The following is an 18,994-nucleotide window of genomic DNA, read 5'->3' on the forward strand; positions in this document are numbered from 1 at the left end:
GAACTATCTTTACAAGAAGGAGTGTACTAACGCTCCACTAGATCTTGTGTCTCATAAGTGAAGGAAGTGTCCAAAACATGTTCTTTCAAACAACCTCAACTACTATTGTGTCAATGTGGATTTTATTTTAGATATAGCATTTCACTAAACACACGATATCACCTAGGGCTGGATTCGAGCCGAGCCGAGCTCGGCTCGCAGCCAGCTCGGGCTCGGCTCGGCTTTTTAAGGGTCGGCTCGAGTTTGGCTCATTTTCAGCTCGGCTCGTTTATTATATCAAAACGACACCGTTTTGTATATATATATGGATCAAAACGGCGCCGTTTTGTATAAAAAAATTTTTTTAAAAATATACCGAGTTAACCCGAGCCAGCTCGGGCTCGGCTCGAGTTCGATCGAGCCGAGCTGAGCCCGGCTCGTTTCGAGCTCGAACCGAGCCGAGCCGAGCTCGAGCTCGAGCTGGCTCGGCTCGAATCCAGCCCTAATATCACCTATGCTTGGAAGTGTTGCATCTCATCAGGGATTCTTACTTCTCTCCTCGAGTTCTCACATTTTCTTTTTTGGGAAACTTTCTATAAAAAAGAATAATTATTATCATAATAAATTTGATAAGAATTTCATAAATACAGATATAAAATTTGAAATCAATATGAAATGCATATCTATAATATATCGATTTCTACAATAATTAGAAAAAATAAACCTCAAATTCAAATCAAACAAATGGAAAAACCTGCAGATTGGGAAAAATTAAAAAAAAAAAGACCAAAAATTCCAGAACTACCTATTAAAAAACCACTATAATGCAAAAAATTGAAAAAGCATATATAAAATTGGAAACCATATGTCGAAAAACCTCTGCAATAGGAAAAATTGAAAAAAAAAACAGTCCTAAAATTCATAGTTAATTGTAATATGGGTCGAGTCAACCTGTCATTGGTGGGTCTAAACCCAACACTAACTCCTAAAATTTCATTATTTGACTCTTAAATATAAAGACAATTAATAAATATATAAATTATAAGTTTATCTATAATTTTTTTAGCAGAGTTTGAGTTTGAATTTGAACCTTAGGTAAACACCATCGAACTAAGTTTGAGTCAAACAATACTCAATTCGAACCAACTTTTTTCAATCCTTATAAAGATAAGTCCAAAAAACTTTTTTGCACCAAAAGTTTAGTCTATTCTTAAACTTCCGTTCGTCAATTTTTAAAAACTCAAATATCTACTTATTAGCTATTAAAGTGAACAAAATTTATTAAATCTAAGAGTATAATTGTCATTTAACTAAAAATATTAAAAAAAATTAACTTATTTTTTAACCTTAATTTTAAAAATTCATAATTTTCTTTAATTTAGGTTTTAAAAAATTACATTTTTACTTTAGAATTTCATTCTTTTCCCTTCCTTCTCCGATGCCCGTTCTTTGGCCGACCTCTCATCTCTACCGGCGCTATGCCTCTTGGACAATCGACATACTTGTCAGCATAAATCGCGTAAATCTGTGCAACGGATGGGTTAGACAGGCTTCATTGCTTGGCTCTGATGAACCAAGGGGGAGACCACCGGCGCGAGTAAGCAGGCTCAAGATTATCTAACTATAAACAGCCATTCACAACGGGCAGTGATATAGAAAGACAGAGGGGTTTGTGTTTGTTCAGCCGTTTTTCATAATATTTTCGGCTTTGGACCCTCCTGTTTTTCTGAGAAAACGGACTTGAACTGCGAAAACAAAGACAGAGAATAGTGAAAAATTTTGGATTTTAGTTCGTATTCATCTTCTCCTCCTGTGCTATTATAAAGGCACACTTTAGCAACAAAAAAGACCAATCCTTAATGGAAAAATTCTTCTCTTTTTCGCTATTGTAAAGATTGGTCTTATTTTCTTAACAAATGAAACTTGAAGATTATGTTTCTTATAATCTGATATATATAAATAGCAGCAGAATAAGAAACATGGACAAGAAAACAGTGACTGCTATCAAATTTTGATGATGAATTTGGACCTTAGGGAGGGCTGTCTGTCAGCCAGCTCCTGTCACTGAAAAGTGAAGACAAAAAATACAAACCTTACTGGAAAAAAATTAAACCTTTTAAAATATAAATAGGAGAAAAATTATGAGTTTTAAAATTAATATAGAAAAATAAAATAAAATTTTATTTTTTTAATATTATAAATTAAATAATAATTATATTTTTAGATTTAATAGATTTTATTAATTTTAATAATTGACGTAAATAAATATTTAAGTTTCTAAAGGTGAGTATAAGAAGCTGGAAAATTAACTAAACCTTAAGTAGGCATAAGTCTTTCGGCCTGGACATAAAGGTCTTTTGTGTGATCAATGACCACCATTTCTTATCAAATGTTCACTTCCCTTAGGATCTTGATGAGTTGTTAAGCCGGAGGAGTAAGAAGATAGTTTATGTCAAAATTGTTTGATATATGAACAGTTTGATGTGACATTAGGGGAATTTGACAAGTTATGTGGAGGATTGACTTTAATGGTAAAAGCATTAATTACAACCGAAAAACAAACAAAGCACATGTTCTCTTTAAACCTTAATGACTTTTTTACCCCTAAGGCATGACATTAATTACAGGCTGAAGGCCTATTTTCCGTCTGATGAAATAACAAATATAAACGTATAATAGATAAATAATCTAAATGTCTGCCTAAACTTTAGTCCGTTAGGATACATCTGTAAAATTTTTGTTAAAGTTAAGAGATAAAATAGTTATTTTATCAATAATATTAAAATAATTAAAATTATATCTCTTTTTTTAAGTTAAGTTTTAAAAAATTATTTTTTTTTTAAGATATCAAACCTAAAATTTGACCACTTCCGTCGTGGAATAGTGGCCCTATAGTGGACGAAAGAGACATTGGATGATGGAGCATCGTTAGCAAATTTTGGGGCCTCCAACCATCGCTAGTAGCTGAAGAGAGAGGTGAAGAAAAAACTAGGGATTTGTCGAGGAGAGAGAGAGAGAGAGTTACTTTTCAAAATTGAGATTTAGAGGTGAAATATCAATTTTCAAACCTGAAGAAAAAAATTAGATAAAATTATATATTTTTTTAATATTATTGTTAAATAACGATTTTATTCTTATATTTTATGAAGATTTTAATAAAAGTTTAAAGATGAATAAGTGTTTGAATTTTTCATCTATTATAGATATATTTTTTGAAATTGAAGTAAAACTTAGATGGAAAATAGTTCTTTAGCCTTAATTGCAAAAGAGAAACAATAAAACTATGTGTACCCACTTTGGATACACAAATGTATACACATTTATATGTGTCATCATGTGATTGGATGATTTTGAATTAAAAATAAAACAATAACCAATCATATGATGACATATATTTGTGTACCTAAAATAGGTACATATAATATTGCTCAAAGAGAAATGGGTGACATGCTCGTTTCTAAAGCAGGAAGTGTGATTTGTGGGTTGTTTCTGTGTCCAACGGGGAAATGGGTGACATTTTAATTCTAGGCCGAAAAACTATTCCCATGCCCAAGGGTTGTTGAAATGACAAATTATTGCCCATTAATTTGAAAAATTATTCAAATATCCAAATCATAAAGTGTTCCCAATCAAATCCATTAGAAGGAGGAACACAATAATCATTAAATAATATTAAATAATCAAAGTTTAAAATCATTTATAAATAAAAATTATTATTATATAAATCAAGAGGAGCCATTAATAAATATATTATAAAAAATGATAAATAAAAAACAGTTTTAATTGTATTCTGACATGTGATTAAAAGGACAAATTTTAAATGATATTCTTTCCGAAAACCTTGCTAACATTAATGATATTTCTATTCCAACCAACCTAAATTCCTCCAATCACCGAAATGGATATTTTAATGTTTTAGTTGGGACCATTCCTTACCAACTGAGTCAGTATACAAAGGTCATTCAAGTGAATATGAACTAATTTAAATATATAAATTTGAATTAAATCAATCAAATGTAAAATTAAATTATTTTCAAATTAAATTCAAATCTTAGTAATCAATTATGAATTACATCTTTTATATTTTGAATCTATCTTGAATTGAGTCTTATTTGAACTTAACCCAAATCACCCATATATCGGTTTATAGAGCTTGAAAATCTAAACCAGCACATTTGTTGTATTGGGTTTTATTGAACCCAACTAACTTACATTCAAAATGGTTCTTTGTCCTTTATTCTCTCTTGGTGCTTGTAAAAGCCTTCAAAAACTTCATCTGTGGCTATAACATATTTAATATAAAATTCAATTGTAAAAAATTAATTGTCTCAAATTGACAATATAAATTTATTCAATAGTGTGAGTAAATATAAAACTGACACATAGAGCATTGGATTATCATTTAATATATAACAAAAAAATATATATTCAAATAAAATAATCAATATTTTAAAATTCTTTTTTGGATTCTATTGATTTTTTATTTCTTAATATTAAATATTTAAAAACTATTTTTTTTCAAATTTCTTAATAGATTATTCGATTAATGAAAGACTTTCTGATAAATTTAATAAACAAAGGATACTCCTTTAATGGAAATCTTGTGTGTGCATGTTTATTTGACGATGAAAATGATAATGTAAAGATGCATAATGAGATTTGTTTAATAAATTACTTAATTATGTTGATATATTGTAGTAAATTTGGTAAATTAGATTGATAAATTAACCTTAATTATATTGATAAAATTTCTTTTTTTTAATAAAAAAGGATAATTTTCCACATTCAATTAAACAAAGTATAAATATGTAATTTAAATGCATATTAATTTATAGGGATGTTTTTATCAAGAGTATATGAATGATTTATTTTGAAAATTATCAGAAGATGTGAAAAAAATTAGATGATAAGTGAGCATTTGACTTTTTCAAACGTAATAGGTGAAAACTGTCATTTGAGCAAACTTTGCGTAGGACACCACATGTAGGTGTTCCAAGGGAGAAAGGATGATTTTTTCAGGGCAATTTGGGAACTCAACTCATGTCTCACCTGCGCAATCATGCAACTTTTGTCCTGCATATGAACATCCCACCTTGGGGAAAGAAGATTAAGTTTTTGGCTGGGCCAAAAGACATGTTCCCACACAAGGTTTAGGGTAAGTTTAGTTCTCCCCCACTAACTTTCAAAAACTTAAATATTTATCTGTTAACCATTAAAATTAACAAAATAAGTTATTTACAAAGATAAAATCTTTATTTAATTAATAATATTAAAAATATAAAAGTATATATTATTTTTCTCTCTTAGTTTGAAAATCTAACAATTTTCTCTTAATTGATCTCAAACTGTCCACTATTGGAAAACCACTTATGAAATCTATTGACACCGACTCCCATGGCCTCTCTGAATTTGAAAGGGGTTACAACAAACCTGCTTGTCACTTTCTCTCGGTTTTATCTAATTGGCACACCAAACATGTGCGCACATAGAGTTCCACGTCCTCTTCTATCTTTGGCCAGTAATAGTGTCTCTTTAGCAACGCTAGCATCCTTTCCATGTCTGGATACCCTGTCCATTGTGGCTCATGTGTCTCCTTTAATAAGTCTTGCCTTAATCCCCCTCATTTAGGAACATAAAGTCTACCCCCTCTAGCACAGAGCAAACCGTTGTCACGCCGATACTTCCAAACTATTCCTTCCTCAACTTTACATTTCTTTCCTAGGGTTTGCATTTATTTTTTTCATCTCCAGCAACTAGAGATCCTGCCTCGAATTGATGGCACATGAAGACGATGATGGGATGAAAGACAAACATCCGACAATAGAAAAAGCCAACGGAATAAAAAAATTGACAGAAGACAAAACTTTGATACATTAAATCGAAGCTCCCATAAGTGTTTTCCATCAAAATGACTCCAAGGAAGACAAGTCACACGACTAACTCCTCGATCAATTTCTCATTTTCTATCGATCAACTTCGTGGAAGATGAATCGTGCAAATTGCGATTCATCGACTAGGTCTTTGCCGATTGGATTTTTTGATTTTTCACTTGCAATGTCATTCTCTTCATCGATTATCTAAGTTGACAAAATCAAGCCACTCTTCTTTGGTGTCTTCATTGGTTGAAATGTACGGAGAAGTTGCAAAAGATGAAGGGAGAAAATGGTGAAAAACAGGGGTACAATGTGATGTTTCTAAACTTTGGGGTAGTTGGAGTGAAAAATGTGAAAAAATGATGAAACCTAAAACAGGGGAAAATGCCATTTTTCTAAATAATATGCCCTTTCATAAAATTTTATTTTCTTTGGGTATGTATATAGAAATATTTAAAAGGGTAAAAAAGTAATTTAATTATAAAATTAACTTATTTTAATCATTGATGGGGGGATATTTAAATCTTTGAAAATTAGCTGATGGGACATGGAGTTGCACTAAACCTTCGGTGGCTTTGGTTTGTGTCCGCGTAATGTAATCACGTTCAATACCACAAAACTTAGTCTTCCAGTCCATTCAGGTGATGACGTTCATAATATTGAATAACCCTTCCATTTCTCTCTATTATATAATAGCAGGCCCCTTGCGTTTGCTTAACAAGAAACAATTTTTGAGCAACAATGCCTACTACTACTAGGACGTCTGGTATTCTTCGCATTGCTCCTTGCCGCCTTTGTGTCGATGTCTTTCTCTCCTCCGGTTCCCTTATAATCTTACAAATTCTTTCTTGCTTTTAAACTTCAGTGTGAAAAAAGAAGTTTCATACTCACATACAATGTCCAATCTAACCATTATCAAAATGGTTCAAGCATAATTGAAGTTTCGAATGATATATTAAATTTGTATTTGAGCTTCGTGATAAAGATACAGACACACTTTTTTTATATAAATTTTATTTATACTATTTTATAGTTATTGTTATATAATATATATATTTATCTTCTTTTTTTGTTGTTGTTGTAATCTGTCAAATCATACTTTATACTTTTATTTTTTATAATATATATTAATATGAGTTATGCATGTTTGGATTAAATGAGTTAAATATAAACTAATTTAAATTTAAAATTAAATTGTTTTTGAGTTAAATTCAAATTTTAATTAATCAATTATTAACCATATTTTTATATTTTGAATCCATCTCAAATAGTGTTTTATTCTACTCTGACCCGAGTGCCTTATTTATGGGTTTATACCTTATAGAGCTTAAAATCTGGATCGTATATAATGGTTGTATTGACTTTTATCGACCCGACCCGGTCCGACTGGCCTATCCTCAAAAATCAGTTTATTCTTTACTCTGGTTTTTATTTTTATTTTTTATTATGACCTTCTTCAAAAGACTTCATCTATGGCGATAACGGGGCTGGCTGCAATAACCACCTCTTCGCAAATCCATAACCTCCCCCAAGCCGCTTTTATCGTCGCCGTGAAGTGACTCACTTCGCTCTCGCCTCTCTCGAAACTCTTCGCTGTCGCCCCGACCCCCTCCATCCGAACCTTCTCCTTTTCCGACCCATCTTCTCCCACTTTTTCCCCTCAACACTCCCTCTGGACCTCACCTTCTCGAATATCCTATCTCGCTTCCTCTGGCCAGTCCCCAATCCTCGTCGCGGCGACTCTCTCCGGCTCCCTCCACCTGCTCTCTACGGGCCCCTCGAGGCTCGAGTCGCTGCACGCAGTGGACGGTAAGGGGCTTCACGAGGGACACATCCGGGGAATTGATGTGGCGGAGAGTGCTGGGTTCGTGAGTGTGGGGCAAGACAGGGGGTCAATTTGGTAAATTTTGATCGTGGCGGTGAGACATGCCCTACATTTATTATAAGATTTTTGCTAAATTTAGGTGAGTTAATGCTAATGGAATTGTTCAATGAGCGTTTTTTTTTTTTTAAATTGAGATTTTCTGATTAAAGATGATAATTTTTTGCCAGCTGAGTAGCCTTTAGATCTTTTGAAGTATTTTTGGCATAATTTATTTGTTTTTGAGTGCATAAACTCGGTGGGAAGAAATGTTTGTTTTTGTTTGTTACTTACATAAGCTTCCGATCGTTGATTGCTGTGGTTTAAGGATTTTTCATGGTGCTACTCACCGCTCTCAAAGTAAGCCTTCTGGGATTGTGCATTCTATTGATTTTTCATGGCGCTATTTACTGATGCGATCCTGGTTATTTTTCCGGCAATTCTTAAGACACAATTCAAAATAAACTCTCAGAACAGAATTTGCAGAAAAAGACAGAATATAAATGGCAGCAATGGAGCAGTAAACCAAGAAAAATGAAACGAATAGAAGAAGTAGTGGAACTCAAAACGTCATTACTCATAAACCATCCTTACACCCATTCATTCCTGAAAACCTAAGAAAACTGGAAAATATTCGAAAGGTAGTCACTCAAAACTGGCTAATATGAGAGGCCAGTACTCTCGCAAAATATAACACTCAATCAATAGAAATTTTTTCACAAAACTCTTGCTTCTCCACTCTGCCTCAACACCCTCCTTTTATACAGTCTTTTGAAACAGAATTTGTGGTCCTCTCCATTCAAAGTTTGCCACTTGTCAAATGTTTGGGCTGCCGTGGATTCTTCTGGACCATTCTTCCCTCCAGTTACCATTCCCTTGCCCTCTCTTTCCTTCAATCCTGCCAATGCTGGGTTCCTATCATCATCCATCAAGAAAACACACTTGTCTGTAAGAACTTTTGCCTCTCTGTGTTGTAGAACTTTCGAACTGTGTGTATGAAATCGGGCATTGTACTTAATACATGTGAAATCTCTGCTGTTTCCTGCATTAGTTGTTAGAATGTTTCTGCTACTACCCTCCTGTTGCTGTTCTTAGGTGCCAAAATATGCTGCAAGGATTGCAGTGAAGTGTAAAATGAATAATGAGACATGGCCTAGGGACATTTATACAATGCTTCTGATGATAATATTGAAATTTATATGTACCTACTACCTGCTAAAGTCCTGTATGATTCAGGTGCTACTGAATTAATAAAAATATTGAAAAAATGTGTACCTACTAAAGTCTTTTATGCTCTTATTACTTGTGGGTGAGCTCCAGTATGGTTTTATTATATCAACTAAGAATGATTGCTGCTTTCCTTTGATGTTATTTTGGATCATACAGTGAGCTGGAACATTAGAAATAGAAATATTTGGTTGGTCAATGATGTTTTCCTTCTAGTGACCGCAAGAGAAGAGGCATTCTATAGTGAAATCCAAGGAATTCTATAGTAGCATATTTTATTACTTTTCTCGAGTCTAATTGTTATATCTTCATTAAAACTTCGAAAGCCATACTGATGTGATGCCTTAATAGGTTGCCTTTTACAGCCCATTTAATGCGTTAAATGGGGATGTCCAATTGATTGATTTACTTGATGATTTTTAAAGCCTGAATCAGCTTTCTTAATGTGACCTAGGATGACAGGTATCTCTTGTTTGCTTGAATCTTAAAAGCAAATTTATTAATTCTCTAGTATTTGTAGGCTGGAGGCTCATCAGGTAAAATATTTGCTTGGGATCTACGATGGCAGCAACAACCACTCGTTTTCTCTGGTGTTGGGACTGGAGATGCTGCTATCTCTTCAATATCTGAAAGTGAGGTTTGGCAGGTTCAGTATGGTTGCTATACAAAATCTTCAAACATTTCATCTTCATGAGTATTACCTGCCATGTTTGTGCTGAGAGGATGGTATCCTTGCTGTGGTTGAGTGAGGTATAGTGTTCTTGATCCAGGCATCCAGCCATTGCTTACCATCTCTGCCATTTCTGGCAACAATGTGCTCACTTAGATGAGTGAAAATCTTCATTGTCCCATTACCACATTGGATAACTATTTTGTAAAATAAATTTTGACCGATCATATATAAAGGTGTTACTGTATAGGTGAAGAATCCGCCAAGCTTATGGCTGAACCTTGTGCAATCAACAGTTTTGACATTGTCCAGCGGAACCCCTCGATGGTAAGTACTTAATTTACAATTTTTTAAAAAAAATCCATTTGCATTTGGGAAGTCTATATAAAAGCCTTTACTGAACACACAAACTTGGATGCAGGATGTTGTATGTAGTTTGGAGTGGGAATCTCTGGCGATCATGGTAAGACCATGATGTTTAGTTTATAATTGGATATCAAGGGGGGTTAGCCCCTCAGTTTTGAATCTGTTCACATTCTTCTCAGCTATATTATACGTAAGAATCAGAGAAGTACCCAGCCTTTTGGTATAGGGTACTCCATTTTGGCCCTGGACAATGAATGGAGCAAGTTCCTGACAGATAACAACCTTGATGTTCATGAAATGTAACGTTGGAGAAGCAGTGTTATTGATAATTTCGCATCCGTTTTATTCGTGAAGGCAGTTTATATGTCAATTGAATTGCAGACAAGCTGTTACTGTGGGTAATTTGATTATATGTTTAACCGCAAGTACAATTCTAACCATTCAATTATGCTTACTGAATAGAAACTTGAACAAAAGTTCCGAAAGATGAAAATCATGTAATTGAGTATTATTAATGTGGTAACGGGTCTGAATCGAGAAAAGTGGCAGACGGCTGGATTGAGATTGAACCATAAAAAAATAGGGTTTTCAAAAAAACCACAAATGATAGTTTATTGATAAAAATAAGATGATTCCCTTAAAGTAGTCGTTAGAGGCTATTTATACTAAAATTACATTGCTTATTAAAACAAACCTTAACTTAAATTAAAAGTCACATGCCAGTCACATGAGTGTTTTATTTAAAAAATAAATAAGTAAATAAATTAAGAAAGGAATGCTCTTGCATCAATCTCCCCAGGTTGGAAAAGAATTTGGCTCGGATGAAGAAGCTTGAATAATCTCAGCATACAACTCTGGATCAACCCTTTTAAAGTCATCTTCAGCAAGTCATGTGCTTTCACTAGTAGATTTACCTAACCACTTCACCAAAAATCTTCTATATTGATTGCCCCTTCTTGATGTCATTTCTTTGACGTCCAACACATCTTCAACAACATATGCTGGCACTTTGGGCAATTGACCAGCTTGCTTAGAAACAGAATCTAACTCCCCATCAACCCCATCGAAAGAATACAAATCAGAAACATTGACGATGGGGCTGATATTTAAATTAGATGGTAGCTCAATAACATATGCGTTAGAGCTAATTTTCTTTAGCACTTTACAAGGTCCAAATTTCCTGGACTTAAGCTTGCCATAAGTGCCTCTAGGAAACCTTTCTCGCTGTAAGTGCACCAACACCAAGTCACCTTCCTTAAATTCTTGCAACCGTCGATGTTTTTTTGTAGCAACAGAATAAGCCTCATTGTTGGCTTTCAAGGCTGATTTCACCTCTTGATGAACCCGCTGGATATGGTCAGCAAAAGCCTCTCCATCATCACTCACTCTAGCCTCCTGTGGCAATGGTACTAAGTCAAGAACATGTTGTGGCTTCAACCCGTAGGCAGCTTCAAATGGCATCTTCTTTATAGTTCTATTTACTGAATTATTATAAGCAAATTCTGCTTGTGGTATTATGGAATCCCAAGTCTTCACATTGTTCCGAACAAGACATCTTAACATATTACCCAAGCTTTGATTTATGACCTCTGTTTGTCCATCCGTTTGGGGATGACACGTACTAGAATACTTCAATTCAGTCCCAAGTTTCCTCCATAGAGTCCTCCAAAAATGCCCCACAAATCTAACATCTCTATCCGATATAATAGAAGTAGGAACACCATGCAATCGCACTACTTTTTTAAAAAATAATTCAGCAATATATGTTGCATCTGAAGTTTTGGAACATGGGATAAAATGGGCCATTTTCGAAAATCGATCCACCATAACAAAAATGGAATCATACCCCTTAAAGGTCTTAGACAGTCCCAATACAAAATCCATGCTCAAATGGACCCAAGGTGCTTCTGGTTCAGGTAAAGGAGTGTACAACCTTGTGTTTTGCGAGCTTCCTTTGCCAAATTGGCAAGCTGAACACCGTTTCACCAACCTCTCCACATCCCTTGACATTTTTGGCCAATAATAACGCTCAGCCACCATTGCCAAAGTCTTATCTCACCCAAAATGTCCCCCTAAACAAGTACCATGAAGCTCTCGAATAATTTGTTCACGCAAAGACCCTTCAGACATGCACAATTGATTACCTTTAAACAAATAGTCATCATGCATTCTGAACGACAAGGTTGTTGCATTAGTTGAAACTTGCAATTCAGCTATTACACTACTGAAATATGGATCAGCTTTGTATTGTTCTTTTAGCTCTTCAAAACCCACCACTTGAGTACTCATTATGTTCAACAGCAAAGAGCGTTTACTCAACGCATCTAAAACAATATTTAACCTACCAGATTTGTACTTCAAGGAATAATTAAATTGATCAAGAAATGCACTTCATCTCACATGTCGATCAAGAAGCTTCTTTTGTGAATTTAAATAACGCAAGGCTTGATGATCAGAATAAACCATAAACTCCCTATAAGCCAAATAATATTGCTCTCACCAGTGTATAAACTCCAAGTCATAAGTGGAATATCGCCGTTTAGAATCAGATAATTTTTCACTGAAGAACTCTATTGGCTTTCCATCTTGACTCAGAATAGCTCCAATTCCAGCCTGTGATGCATCGCATTCCACCACAAATAATTTTTCAAAATCTGGTAGTGCAAGGACTGGCACTTCTGTCATCATAGTCTTGACACGTTCAAAGGCTTTTTGGGCAGTAGGTGACCAATCAAAACTATCATTTCTCAAGCATTCAGTTATAGGGCTCATAATGGAGTTGAAATTCTTGATAAATCTCCGATAAAATGAAGCTATTCCATGAAATCTTCGAATATCCTTAATGGATTGTGGCATTGGCCATTCTGTAATGGCACGTATTTTCTCTGAATCTGGTTTTAAACCTGCTGCAGAAACAACAAAGCCAAGAAATACCACTTCGGGGCACATAAAAGAACACTTTTTCAAGTTTATGTAAAGCTGCTCTTTATGAAGCACCTCAAAAACTTAACATACGTGCTTTAAATGTTCCTCTTTAGTCTTACTAAAGATCAATATGTCATCAAAATAAACCATAACAAAAGACTTCAAAAAAGGTTTTAGTACCTCTAGCATGACTTGCATAAAAGTGTTAGGCGCATTAGAGAGACCAAACGGCATTACCAACCATTCATAAAGCCCATCTGATGTTTTAAAGGCTGTCTTCCACTCATCACCGCTTTTTAATCTGATTTGATGATAACCACTCTTCAAATCAATTTTAGAAAATACTTTCGAGCCAGATAGTTGATCTAACATATCTTCTAAACGAGGAATAGGGAAACGATATTTGACCGTAATTTTGTTAATTGCGCGACTATTCACACAATCCTCCAAGAGCCATCTTTCTTGGGTGCAAGTAAAGTTAGACAAGCACATGGGCTCTTACTCTCTTGCACTAGCCTCTTTCGAAGTAACTCTTCCACTTGTCTTTGTATTTCAGCTCGCTGTATAGGAGGCATTCTATAAGCTAGTTGGTTTGGCAATGGTGCTCCTAGCACTAAGTCGATAACATGTTGTATGCTCCTCATAGGTGGTAAACCATGTGGCAAGTCTTATCTAACCAATTATGCATATTCATTAAGTAGTAATTTCACTTCAGGGGGAAATTGAATTAACTCTTCAACCTTATCACTGTTCACTAACTTGCTAACCAAAGCATACATAACCCCAAGTTTTTGGCTTTCAGCTTCAAACTTCTCAGTAGACAAGTACCCATTCACCTTACTGTTCATTGGAAGAGTATTTGTTTCCTTAGCTTATTCCTTAAGAGGGTGCAAAGTGTACCTTTTATCGGCTTTATAGAAGGAGTAGGAATTAGGCTTGGTACGATGTTCCATATCATGGTCGTATAACTAAGGTCGACCTAAAAGGATGTGACCAACATCTATAGGAACAACATCACATAAAGCCTCTTCATCCAGACTAGAACCCATGTTAAATTTGACCAAACACCGTTTCGTAACTGGAATCTCATTACCCTTCTTTAGCCATCTAACTTGATATGGATGCTGATGTTTCTTTATAGGTAGCTTTAATTTTTGTACTGCCTCAGTTGAAATAACATTCTCCATGCTTCCTTCGTCTATAATTAAGTTACACACCTTACCACCACATAGAACACGAGTTCGAAATATGTTACATCGCCTCTAATCTTCGCCCTCTTCCGTAGTTGTTGTCGTCATCACTCTTCTAACCACTAAGGACTCCCCTTGAACTGGATGAACATCAATCTCAGTCTCTTCATCAATATATTCATCATAAACAGGTTTAACATCCTCAATAGCATCATCAAACTCTGCAAGGTTCATCGTTCGTCGTGGACAAGAATAGGAATAATGTCCCCATTCTCCACATGTAAAACATGAAGGTTATGAATTGCTACCTGCCTTGGAACCACTAGAACCAGAATTATTTTGAACCCCATATCGCATAACACTCTTTCCTTTTTCGTTTCTATCCACGTTACTCACACCTCTACCTCTGGCTTTAATGGATGAAACAATCCCTCTGTTATTACGTTGAGCTGCTTAATCGCCCTAAAAAGTCTGATTAATGCTGGGATTGCTTGTTGTTCTGCCCAATAAAGGTCTTCTTGCACCATAGCGCAACACCCTCCTTTCGACCATTAGAGCATATTGATGAGCATCTTTAAGATTAAACAAGCGAACCACACCCATTTCATCTCTAATAGTTTTGTTCAACCCTGTAAGATAACGTGAAGTCATCTGTTCATTTGTCTCACTTAAATCAATATGAATAGACAAATTGTTAAACTTTGACGTATACTCTTCGACGGACATGCTGTTTTGCTTCAAGGAATGGAATTTCTCATATAATTCCATAGCATAATCAGCTGGCAAAAAATTTTGCCGCAACTTTTTCTTCATGTGCTCCCAAGTGCTGATTTTTGCCTTGCCTTGCCTTGCCTAGCACATTGCTTTTCAACTCTTTTCCACCATTGAAGTGCAGTGCCTTTTAATTTGAGCTTAACAAACAACATCTTCCTATTTTCAGCCATTGGTTTCCACTCACAATGTTTCCAAGCTAGCCTTCCAATCTAAATAGTCTTCGGCATGCGTCTTCCCATAAAAATCAGTAACTTCCACCTTGACTCCCCCACTATTCAGATCAAGAGCATGGAGTAACCGATCTTTCAATCTGCCTCCCACCAGATTATTTACGGCTCTAACACATGAAAGGGGTTTTCATTTTCTACATCATCAAAATCATCCTCCAAGCCACCTTTCGGTATGTCAAAGGGGTCACGGTAATCTTCCGGAGTCTCCATACGGGCTACTGCAGGTTCTTGCCGCTGTAAAGCTTGTACAGCCTACGACAAATCTTCAATCATACGACGCATCTCAGCAAGCTCTGTTTGTTGTACTTGATTGCCTCTCCCATGACCTCTACCACGTCCAACCATTGTGAAGGAAACAAATAGAAACCCTGAACGACTAAGGATCTCAATAAGCTCTGTTGGCTCTGATACCAATTAATGTGATAACGGGTCTGAATCGAGAAAAGCAACAGAAATCTGTCCTGAGATGGCTGGATTGAGATTGAACCATAAAAAAATAAGGTTTTCAGAAAAACCACAAATGATAGTTTATTGATAAAAATAAGATGATCCCCTTAAAGTAGTAGTAAGAGGCTATTTATACTAAAATTACATTGCTTATTAAAACAAACCCTAACTTAAATTAAAAGTCACATGCCAGTCACATGAGTGTTTTATTTAAAAAATAAATAAGTAAATAAATTAGGAAAGGAATGCTCCTGCGTCAATTTTCAAGATTTGGTACCATTCAATTAGCAATGAATTGAAACATATATTGGATTAGTTGAATTGGTTGGAGTGAGGCCTGATGGTTAGTCCGGTCTATGTTAATGTTTAAACTTATATTAGCCATTGAATTAGATTGACTAGTGGTTTAATTAAACAAATCATGTTGGGTTACCACATGTCTGGAGACTTGAACTTGAGTCTATTTGTATAATAATTTTTTAATACCTAAGATAGAGATGGTAAGTGATAATCAAATTACTATTTATATTTTCTATCATATTAATATGATTTTATTGAAATCTTTTATTACCTAATAAACTAAATAAGTAATATTAGCAATTAAAAATAAATTACTAGAATAATCTTTTTAACACATCTAACTAAATGTAACCAAATGGGAAAAAAATAATTTATTCTTCAAGTAATACGTGAGAACATATACTTTCTTACAAATTCTTGTTATTTGTATTGAAATTAACGACTACTTCATCCATAAGGTGTGACACAAGCATATATAGGTCTAGTTACTCGATCAATGGGTAAGGGCCTTCTTTCTTGTGAGTAAGTGAGGGCAGTGCCCTTATAAAATGTCATTTTAAGATTTCTATGAGGAATATGATTTTTTTATAAAGTTTGTCTCAGAAATAAGAATCCTAATAAGTTTCTCTTAGGGTTAAAAAATCCTTGTTTATAAACACATTAATATATTATATGTATTATATAACAATTTATTAATAAATATATTCATGGTAACAAAAAAGATTATGAGATATTGAAATAATGTTATGTCTAATAGATTAGCTCTCTTTTTTATTATAAATCGCATGTATTCTTTCTCTCTACTATTTGTGTGTGAGATTGTTTACTTTATTGATATTTGGCACTCACTTGTTCATCCACTTTGCATCAAATTAATATTTATCCAACTTCCATAAGTCCTTATCATATTTTTTTAATGAACTTATTGTGTCATTGTGATGTGGATTTTACCCATTATCAACAATTAAACTCCAACACTTCAAGCTTTACTAACTCAATCCAAACCCAATGAAATTACTTGTTTATTTAATTATGTTTTAGTTAATCTTGTAGTAGATTAATCTTGTAGTAGATTAATCATGTGTTTTGTTATGCAAACCCTATTAGTTTTGTACTAGCTTAACATATGGAAGCTTAAATCAAGTCAAATGTAGCAATTAATGGTGAAGGCCAAGGAAACAAGTGGGCGGTTTAAGAATTGCCCAAATCGGCAAAGACAAGGATGACACCATGGATGACTCATTTTCCCTTATCTCTTTAAAAGATCTTTTAAACTATTATTTGTATTGCATTTTGAATTTGAAAATGTAATAGTTTAATAATATTTTGAAATCTATATAAGAACCTAATTTCTCCATGTAATATCAAGAGTTTGATTAATGAAATTGTTTGCTTTGTGTTTTTAAGCATAAGTTCTCCTTTATCCTTTCTCCCTTGGGCGAAGATTGGTGGTGGATTTACCCTTGACCAATAGTTCTTGTCTAAGTCATGGGTGTGTCTTTATCCTTTCCCTCTTGACTAGAGTTAGGTGGTCGAATCCCTTGGTCAATGGTTCTTCTATAAGCCTTGGGTGTGTTTTGGTTATTTATCTTCTTATATTATCCTTTATTACTTCTGTACTTGTATCTTGAGTTAGCTAAACTCAATTACATATTTGTTTGAAATTTGCATTTGTTAAACTCACCCTTAACTTAACACTTGACACTTGGTTACATACCAATTGGTATCAACACTTTGGTTTTGTGAATGAGTTTGTTTGTAATTTTATTTTCATGATTGGCTAAAGTTATTGTTCACTCGATTTTATTGTTCATTCACCGAAAAATTACAACATATGTAGAAGATGAAAACCTCCTAGATTTGAGGACAAATCCTCCTCAACCTGAAGAGGATGATGTGGATTCAACCCATGATCAACAATCAAGCTCCAACACTTCAAGTTTCACTAACTCAATCCAAACCCAATGAAGTTACTTGTTTATTTAATTATGTTTTAGTTAATTTTGTAGTAGATTAATTATGTGTTTTGTTATGCAAATCCTATTAGTTTTATACTAGTTCAATATAAGGAATCGCAAATCAAGTCAAATGTAACAATTAATAGTGGAGGCCAAAGAGATAAATGGACAGCTCAAGAATTGCCCAAATCAATGAAGGCAAGGATGCTACCTAGATGTCTTTTTGTTATCTCTTTGAGAGATCTTTTAAACTATTATTTGTCTTGAATTTTGAATTTAAAAATATAATAGTTTAATAATATCTTGAGGTCTATATAAGGATTTAACTTCTCCATGTAATATCAAAAACTTAATTAATGAAATTATTTGCTTTATGTTTTTTAGCGCTAGTTCTCTTTTATCCGTCCTCCATTGGTCAGAGATTGGTGGTGGATTTGCCCTTGGTCGATGGTTCTCCTTTAACCCGCAGGTGTGTTTTTATCCTTTCTCTCTTGACTAGAGTTAAGTGGTGGAATCTCTTGTCAGTGGTTCTTTGTTAAGCGTTAAATGTGTTTTTGATCATTTATCTTCTTATATTATTCTTTATTACTTGTGTGTTTGTATTTTAAGTTAGTTGAACTTGACTACATATTTACTTCAAATTTATACTTGTTAAAGTCACCCCTTGGCATTTGATTACGCATCACATTGATACTATATTTCAATTTTCATGTCTTATTAATTAGTTTAGTTTAAATGATAAAGGTGAGGTTTCCAAGCATAAACGTGTAAGTTCAAAATCTAATGATCAAACTCTTAATTTTTTAATATAATAATTATGAGATTACTCATTGCATTAAAAGTGATTAAAATCTTATACTTAGAGTGGATTTGAGTTTGTTGTCATTTGTCTTGGTGGGTTTAGCAACTTAACCAAATATAATATTGTAAATCCTTACCAATTTAAAAGCAAATAACATTCGGCTCGGCTGAACTATTTTGCCAGCTCGGCAAAGATAAAGGTCTCTTTGTGTGATCACTATTTCTATCAAAGATTTTGTCAAACTTTTTAAAAAATAAAATGTTCGACGTCTTATGAGGGAATTTGACAAACGAGCAAAAGGATACTTCTAGGAGGAACAGTTTGTTCTGGCTTGCTAAGGTTAATGGCATTATTACCCCTAAGGTATGACATTAATTGCTAAAGTAGAAAAT

General features: G+C 34.1%; 1 protein-coding gene and 1 long non-coding RNA gene across 2 annotated transcripts in view; both read left to right on the top strand.

Moving 5' to 3' along the window:
• The window catches only part of LOC123200496, a 68,129-nt gene that overhangs the window by 43,099 nt on the left and 6,036 nt on the right, over window positions 1-18,994 (top strand). The window lies entirely within an intron of this gene.
• Window positions 9,483-10,416, top strand: LOC123200501. Its single transcript, XR_006498598.1, has 2 exons — window positions 9,483-9,937; window positions 10,032-10,416. It is a non-coding gene; the product is annotated as an uncharacterized LOC123200501 (long non-coding RNA).

The sequence above is a fragment of the Mangifera indica genome, chromosome 17 (assembly GCF_011075055.1).
Source record: "Mangifera indica cultivar Alphonso chromosome 17, CATAS_Mindica_2.1, whole genome shotgun sequence".
In the NCBI taxonomy this organism is placed as follows: domain Eukaryota; kingdom Viridiplantae; phylum Streptophyta; class Magnoliopsida; order Sapindales; family Anacardiaceae; genus Mangifera; species Mangifera indica.